The sequence below is a fragment of the Anoplopoma fimbria genome, chromosome 6 (assembly GCF_027596085.1).
Source record: "Anoplopoma fimbria isolate UVic2021 breed Golden Eagle Sablefish chromosome 6, Afim_UVic_2022, whole genome shotgun sequence".
NCBI classification, from domain to species: Eukaryota; Metazoa; Chordata; class Actinopteri; order Perciformes; family Anoplopomatidae; genus Anoplopoma; species Anoplopoma fimbria.
In genome coordinates, this window is record NC_072454.1 from 12,392,991 (window position 1) to 12,402,580 (window position 9,590).

Here is a 9,590-nt window from a genome sequence, read left to right on the forward strand (position 1 = left end):
GCCTCTCAAAAACAATACGGCCAGATGGCTGCCAACAAGATGGATGGATTATATGTGGGGTGACTTCAGCTTGACTTTGCTCTGTGTATAATTTCATACGCGCGGTATTTCAAAGGGCTGAATGAATGCATCAAAGGAGAACAAAGAGAACTCTCAATGAAGCGTGCTCCGACAAGGTTAATACATATTGCCTTGTGTTGGAGTGTATTAAATCAACATATGAAAAACTGGTTAGACCTTCGAACATTAGTGACGATCAAGGCCAGACTTGGTGTTCAAACACGAAGTGATGTACATTTCTCTTGGCCACCTCGCTCTAGGCTTTCTGCCGGTGACAAGGCTTCTCTCTGTAGAGGCAGCGGGCGGAGTGATGGATGCTGCTGGGGCCTCATGTAGCTACATGATGGAGGGAGACTTTCAGTAGTGCTGACATCAGCTCTCCCGTTCACACAGAGGTGTGATGGTTGTTTACAGTGCCACCCTGCTGTCGCCGCCATGAGGCTCCCACTGCTGAAAACACAACACTGAAATACTAATAAACAAGTTCTATCATCAGGAGTTCAGAGTGACTGAGTGGCTGAAACCGCTTCCGTTGACGTAAATGGGTTTTCTGACCCGGGTCCTTTGCACTGCTTCTGACCAGGTTTACACAAAGGTCAGTCACTGTTGCTTTGGTAAATAAAAGGGTGCACAAGAATTACTATGGTTACCACATGATTGCTATTTGGTAACTATTGTAATATTATAATAAAAATGACAATTTGAAGCCTAATCAGGCTATTTTAGCCACCAGTGTTAGAAATGCCCCATGATTGCATTGTGTAAGTCCCTGACCTTTTATAAAGTGACCAAAGAAAGAAAAGAACTCTTATGAAGCTTCAACAGATTTGACATACTATCCACCATCTTTAATGTGTAAAAACAATTCTGTAGTGAGCCTGCATACAAAGTCTTCAATTGATGTACATTTTGTCTTTTAGCTCCCGTTGGAAACATTCAGCACTGAGTGAGGCTCCGTATAGAGATTATTTTATCAATTTATTTCTTGATATTTCTTTATTAATCAAATAATTGTTTGATTTTCTTTTTTATCAAATGTCATAAAACAGGTACAAACACTCATTTCCCAAACCCTTTGCTTGTTTTGTTTGACCACCAGTGGCGTTCTTGCTTGATAAATGACTTAAACAATTAAGCTATTATCAAATTTGTTTTCAATTAATTTTGGTCAGATGGATTTATTACATTAATCCACAAATCATTTCCAGCACTTAACTCAAATTGATGGCAAACAACCCAGTATGAACACGCCATCAATAGTCTGATACGAATGGTAAAACGCAGGTTGGACTCATGTCGAATATACTATAAAACATTTTGTTTGTGAAACGGATCACAACTGATTGACCGAGTGGCTGAAGGAAGAGGAGGGGAAGGCAAGGGTTATCATTCAGGACAAGTAGAGAAGACTCTGGGCAGTAAATGGATCATCTCCTGCAGGGAAAAGGCAGAAGAGCACTATTTTAAAACAAGACAAGAGAGGTCTGGTTGAGTACACCATTGATTGTCTCCGGCTGCGAGAAGAACAAGAAGCTGAGAGGTAGAGAGAGAGAGAGAGAGAGAGGGACAGAAAACAGATGATACGACTGCTGGCTTCTGGAAGCTTGGACAGCCTTTTATAAATGCTCTCTCTCTCTCTCTCTCTCTCTGTTTCTCTCTCAATCGTTCTCTCCATTTCTCTTCTGTTTTTTTTGTTTTTTTTCTCACAGTGTATGTCGACTGAGCAGTGGCAGATAAGGCAGACGACCGGGGCCCCATGCTGACTGGCCCGACTGGCTGTGGGGAGCACAGAGGCAATCAATGAGTCCTCACAATAGAGCGCCAGCATCCAGATAGCTAACAGCTCCCTGAGGCCATGGGAAGGAGGTGGTGAAGAGGGGGATGATACAAGGAGGGGGGGGAGAAAGGAGAGAAAAAAGGCCGAGGAAGGTGGGTGAAGAGATTTTGCGCTTTAACACATGGGTGTCATAGGTTGTTTCCGCACCATATAGAAATAAGGGAACACGCATGAAACACCCAGAGCACATATTCCTTCATGGTTGTTTATGCTCACTAATGCGTGTGCAACTTGAGGTCAACATTCAGTTCAGGAACTCTTGGTCGCCTCTGAAGCAGAGCTCTTCATTTATGAGATGTGAAGTGAAGAGTGGTGGTCTGATGCTTGGGGTGATGGCTGCAGTGATAATGCTATTTTTAGTCCGCTTCTTCTTCTTCTTCTTCTTCCCCCCATTGTTGCGTGTTTGCATGCATGCGTATGTGTGAGCCTTGATTATTTCATTTTTTTACATTGTTATGCAATGCAGTATCTGACCTTGGGAATAAAAATGTGCCAGAGGGATAGGGGAGAGAGCTGAGTAAATGTGTGACCACTTCAACCTCTGTGTCATCCTTGACTGCACAACTAGCTACCTCACTAGTCATAGAGCAGCTCTCACGGGGACCCGGGACATTATTAATTCAGCTTTATTCAGGTCCATAGGTTACATGTTCGTTCTGTTACGCTGATACCAAAGTCTGGTGTAAGGCTGGTAGAGAGGAAAGGTGACATTTTTTTTGAATGTATCGCAAATAAAATTAATTTTCATCCTTTATTGTTCCAAACTGTTTTTTGATAATTAAAGAAATGTGAAATCCCCATTCAAAACACATAGCTCATAGCCTGCCATTTAAAAGAGACTTTTAGTGCCATCTTTGCATCGTAACAAGGATCTTGTGACTGGAGTTAAAAAGGAAAACAGGCTGGCAGACAAGCCACCTAAGCTCGAGCCTATTTCTCAGGATGACATTAATACAATAGCGCTGGTGCCCAAAACAACTTTGTATTGATTCACATAACCTTTTAAGCCAATCGATTGCTGCACTCCAACTCAGAATGCTTAGGCATGGGCATGTTTTCAAGCAAGGATTTGTTGCAGTGTTGCATGTTAAATATTGTGTCTTGTAATGTGTTTTCTGCTGATGTGTGAGTAATTCATCTCCATTCATATTTATTTTCTCACTTCCTCATTCATATAAATATGTTAATGTAGTATGTGTGTTAAAAGTAAGTAATTCATCTCCTCTACCATTGCTCTTGCAAGTATGTCTTTCTGACATGGGTCACTTGATATCTCAAGTTTAAACAGCCTTTTTAAAGATATAAATAGTTTGTTATGACGTATGCAGTAATGTGCGTTCATCCTTGCCGTGCTGACTCATGCTCCCCTGGTTTTCAATGGAACTATTGCTTCTCCAACATGCTAGTCATGATGACTCTTCCCTCAACAAAGACTCCTGAGATCCTTTTAGTAAATGCTGATCCTGGAGGGAGTTTGTGAGAAACCTGATTGGCCACAAGACACTGGGGTTGTTTATAGTTGTATTGCAAGCTCACTGCAGTTTCCACTCGAATGCGGCTGCAGGTGTCAAGGCAACTGGATTTTTTAAAGTAGTTAAAAGGGTTCAGTCTAATACGAGTACCTGCACTAAAAACATATGCATGGAAATAATGCTGGTCGATGCTCTTGTGCTTGCTCAATTCATTTAGTTGCAACTATATATGTTAGAAACATATTTGTGAGTTTTAAAATGTCCAGTTTGTTTAACACAAAAATAAACTGTGAGTCTTTCAGGCCATCTATGCTTTTCACATCTAAGACCCTCTGATGCAGTTGAATATATTCATACGAAAAAAACATCAATTAGAATCACAAACTTTGTAAACAAACATGTACATGCTTGTGTATTTTGTCTTACGTGATTATGGCAAGTATTTCTTTCAAGAATATACTTACAGTATATGTTTTGTAGATGGTAGTTTAAAATCACTGAAATAGTCCAGGGTACTAAAATAACCATACGGTAAACATAATCCAGAAATCATCATAATCATGTTGAGCAAATCGTTGCATGGTCATGTATATGAATTTTAGTGCATTTTAGTCTTTATTTTAGTGTAAAGTCTTCTTTCATATGTATATTGTGGGATTGAAGGGGGATAGAGTGGAAGAGGGCATTCATAACACAAGTACTGGAAGGGAACACTAACAATGTCTACTTAGCATTTCAACAACAGTAACACAGCCTGTAGCCTGGTTAAGAGCCTTAGCCATCCCAAATCTCAGTGATTATATACATTAACAATGACTAATCATGTTATACAACCTACCACTCTCCAGCTCTCTGAAGCGCTGTGGCTGAGCTCACAACCTCTCGTGTGTCTCTGGAGGACAAGTGCTCTGTGCCTCAGAGTTCAGGACGGAGCTCAGAGCCACAGAGCAGCAGGAGGAGGTATTGAATCTCCTCCAGAAAAAATAAATAACGCCCTTGTCTGCAAGTGACCGGTGCTCACTCCCAGACTTTCAAGGCATCTCGAGTTACTGTGGCCCCTGACAGGAGCAGACAGGTTGTGTCTCAGAGAAATACCTTCCCACAGATGACATCATTGTGCAGGGAGAGCGAGGCACAGAGCCAGGAATGGCTCGGCCACAAAGGCTCAATACTCAATCATGACCTGAGATCACATCCTGATCCTCTGCTCCGATGAAGTTTTACTGCATGATTTTATCTGTGAGAACAATCTGTCTTCTCCGAGACGATTTGGCTGATCAGGACTCTGATTAGACCCGTTATGTGTCCATGAAGAGGAGAGCTTCAATCTCCAGTTATTAGTATTCGAGAGGGATGAAAACATGACCTTAATTCCCCAAAGTGGCGACGCTAACACAGTACATTTCTCCATTAAATACAACCTACATACACACACACACACACACACAGTCTTTTTCGACATAGAAATAGTGTGATCTCACAAGGCAGTCTTTGAGATGAGTCTATTGTGTGGGTTGAAATGAGCTCCCACCACCCTTCTCCCAATGAGGGTGGTCTCCCCTGGGCGCTGTGGATGACATTACAGGGATTTGTCCGTGAAGATCTGACTCTATTACTGCAGATAATGCTCTGGGAGACAACCACAGAGATCAGAGAGAAAAGTGTGTTGCTCACAACTTGTAATCATGTGTATCTCAATTATCTAGAATGGCTTCATGTATTCATCTTTGCTGATTGTAGAGCAGCACCGAATCATGGAGGTTTATTGAGAGCGCTAATGTGTTAGCATTTACTTTTAAATCTCCTCATTGGACACACAGTGAAAAGTCCATTATGGATGGATTAAATGGATAAAATAAGCCAAAACATTTAAACCATAGAAAACAAGGTGATACCACAGAAGACAGCACCACCTGCTGGTTGCAGCTGGTCGGTGGTGTGGGGTAGGAGGGGTTTGGGGTTATCCTAACTGTGCAGAGATCAGAGAACAGGATTCGGTATGGAATGAGACCAAGCACATCCATGACAATCTCATCCAGATGCTGCTCCGCACGATCTCCCTCAGTGTTACTGTAAGTGTGCCAAGTGAGCCAATGAGTTTCTAGAGGCTTTCAGCCAAAAGGGTGGAGACATTGTGGCTTGTGATGAAAATGTTGCCAGGTTAAATCCCCACTCCATCAACTATGAGCAATAGTACCAAGACCCCCAATGCTAGAAGCGGTAAATAAAAAGCTGTTTTTGTTCCCAGACACAAAATATTTGCTGTTTTCTAACCGTCATTTATGCTCTAACCCTGTTGCAGACACCCCTCTGTGATGTGACGCAATAAATGATGTTTTAGCTGTGCAAACATCACAATGAGAACGGACTCTGGACCGGGGAGCCGTAAACCTCCCAACCACCACCCACCCACATGTTGCCACATATGGGACCTACTGTACACAAACACATAGTGACTCATCGTTGTGTAAGAAAGGCATAGCCCAGGTCCCTCAGTGAGCAGTATGCCGGTATCTATGAAGCCTGCGTAGCACCTGACCCTACACTCACCTCACCACTGCTCCACTTGTTCCTCATGTCCTAATATTGTTTGGATTGCGTTACCAGGCAACGGTCTCCGTAAACACAGCACCTGGCAACTCCGACAGGAAACCTCCGCAGCTCTGTGGAAAATTAGATGCCATTACAGTGTGCACACCCATTTGTCCAGATAACTGGATATCTGTGCTTTCTCTGTCAATCTCCAGTCCTTTGTTTCTACTGTACAACAGTATGCGTCTTGCAATTGTGTATATTTTCTGCAACTGCAGTGATTTGCCCGAACAATCAACGACCTAATCTGTGTTGGTTCATGAACTTCCTCCTCATTACTATAAGCAGCCTTTCACCAATTAACTCCCCCCTCTGATTTGCATTTCAGGGGTGGCCAAGAAAGTGCCATTACTGGACCTCCATGCTTCTTACTCTGTCCCATCAATTTCCTGTTATTGTTGGCAGTTGAGCCGAAGCCGCAGTATTGATCCCTCACCTCGGGAGAAGATAAGGTGGGGGAATCGAAATGGATTCCATATCTATTATCTAATGGAATTCCTCCTCCCAGAAAGGGCTATGGATTTTCTGCCATTGAAGCTGTGAAAATGTGTGTCTATGTGTGTCTCTGCTGTGTCTGTGTGTGAGCGAGTGTCCTCTCTCCAAACGCAGAGTGACGCTTTTGTACGATGGATTAGTGCGGTAAGCAGAAAGCGGTGGAAAGTGGCACTGAGGCTTTACGGACTGTTGAAGCATTCAGGGAAATGCACTCCATATGAATGTGTATTGACCTGGTGCTCTTCAAATGGCCCTCTTAGAGAAGAGCACATACATGGACTATCATGTGTGGAGTATTGCATAAAATACTGACACACAAAGTGGTGCTGTGATGAAGGGTTTGCTTAAGACTGCGGCTTGTATATCAAAGGGGCACTGCTTTCTCATACAGCACCTTATAAAGGGTGTATAATCTGTAAACAATGTTTTTTATTGATGGATAATATACATTTTATTTTTATAAAGAGCAACATTTGGGCTGTAAGGTTGAAAAAAATGGCTTGTTGGTCATCCAGCAGATAAAGAGTAACATTAGAATTCATTTGGAGGCATGTTTGTGCCCACCTGATGAATGTACGTTCAATATTCACTCTCATTTTATCTCTGCTTTGTTTTCCCGCCAACCCCTGAGGGAAATATCTGTCTCTTTAGCTGCTAAATGTTCCACCATGTTCACCAGCTAATCGTTAACTGTGTCTGTCTGCCGTTTCGTTCCATGCATGCTCCGTCTGAAAATGACACTCACGAGAGCTGCGAGTGTTTCAGACACCTTTTACATGGTTTTGATTCGTTCAAGCCATTGGTGATCTAAAAATATTGATAACAGCAGCTGTAAAAAAAAGGATTGCAGTCTATTTCCAGGTTCCTTTACCAGGACGGGCTGGACAGCGTTGCTGGGGAGTCAGGAATACTCTTACAAGCCTGCTGCCCCCACCATGCAGCCCCGGATAAGCAGTAAGAATATGAAAGGATGGATAAAAACACCTATCAGAGGAGGAACCATTCCTAAAAGAGAAAGTAACTAACTTAAATTGCAATGAACTGACATGATTGACATGATGACTGTTCACTCACACCCTTCCTTTCTTTGTTTCTGCCTTTTGTTCACACATCCTGCATCCTACCTTATCAGAGCATCAGATAAGCAGCGCAGATCAACCTCTTCCTTATAGTCACACAAAGGCGCAGGCTGACCCTGCACAGACAGCAGCTCTGATTTCCAATATCCCGTAGACATTCAGAAGAATTTCATCCCCCAAACAGCAGGTAGTCGAGGTGGGAGATGCTGAGCTGGAACCATAATATTTCTGCATCCAATTATGATTTGATTATCTTCCCAAAATAATTTACTCTTAGTTGCAAAGATGTGTGAGAAATAATGAACAATCAACAACCCACCACTGTGATAGCTGTGTGTCTAGTAGCTCTGTGGCCTCTGAATACACGCAACAATATACCAAAGAAGCTTAAATCAGTGTGCTCTGCAACAGAAAACAGGTGAGCCTATGGCGTCTTCTGGGATGATAATGGGGACTGCTGTCATTCTGAGCAAATGTGATAAGACAGTGCCTGCTCTACGCCACACAAGAGAAAGCGCTGGAGTGTTTTGTGCGTGCGTGCAGTCAGGGGAAGGGAATTGAAAACATGCTTTGATTACTGCAAATGAACAGTGGTTGTACAGCAATAGTCTTGCTGCTTACAGCTACAGGATGATTACCGCCATTTACCTCACCCCTCAACTGTATGGAATGGACACACACGTGCACAAACACACACCCCTCTGCGGTGCAGACTAAAACCTAGAGACAAGAGTCGGTCCTGTAATGGGGAAGGTGATAGCCTTAGTGGGTAAATGAATGTCAGCAGCAATTAGAGGCCCGCGTAATAGCATCTAACAAAGAGGCCACAGCGCAGACAGGTCAGGAGTTAACCATGTATCACCGGGATTACATCCACACAGAGCAGACACTTTCAGCCAAGGACGTCTCGAGGGCATGGAGACAACAGGACAAGCACACAGGCGGGGTCTACGCAAAATGAGACCAGCAGACTTACAAAGAACAGGCATTTAATGTGCATATGGTCGGGACTTACAATGGGATACTGAAGCTATTATAGCTGGACCATTCCCTGAAGGTACATATGCAATAGTTTGTAGTTTTCATCTTCAGCTACTACAGTAGGCTAGTTGTTGTATTGAGCCCTTGCCGTATGTATATGAAATGCGTCTACCAACACACAGGGAGTCCAATAACTCATCTTCACTGTGATGTATTCACCAAGTAGTGGTGGAAATAATCAGTTGGCACTATCACATTCACCGCAAAGATGTGGTCTTCACAAGACTAGTCATTGATTTCAGGGTAACATTTTTGGTTATAGGTGGACACCAATAATGAACCAGAATGTCACCAGTTTGTGTCTAGCTAGTTCCCTAGTTCAAAGGCTAAATATGCACAAAAATGAACATGCTAAAATAGATAAAACAAAAAATAAAAGGGTTACTGTTGCAATTAGACAGGGGGACATGGTTATGGTTAGACTAAATCTCAAGGTACAAGTATACAAGTCGATTCTTTACAAATACATCTTCACATTAATCTATCATTGATTGCATTCTTTATAAACAAAGCAAAAAAAAAAAACTGTGAGAAGATTATGTCGACCTTGAAAAAATGTTTCATTCATTAAAGGTCTAGTGTGAAGGATCTGGTGACATCTAGCTGTGAAGATGAAACTTATACCGAGTGCTAGGCCTGTAGAACTTCGTTGGCTGTCCGTTCTGGGCTTCTGTAGAAACATGGCGGCTGGCTCCGTAAAGAGGACCCGCATTGTATGTAGCTAACCGCTAAGGTAACAAAAAATAACAATGTTGTTTGAGGTGATTATACACTAAAGAAATAATAGTTATGAATGTCAAATTCCATTTATGCCAACACATCCCCTAAATGCTACATTAAGATGGAGGTTTTCTGTGAAACTGTCTGTGAAAGCATTAACATAAAGTAGAGAAATGGACACTCAATAGAAGAAAGAGAAAAAGAACAAGCACTGGAGCAATAAAAAATACACACAGGGAGAGGGGAAAAAAGTAAGAAATAGTGGAGTAAAATGGTATTTTGCTGCATATTCAG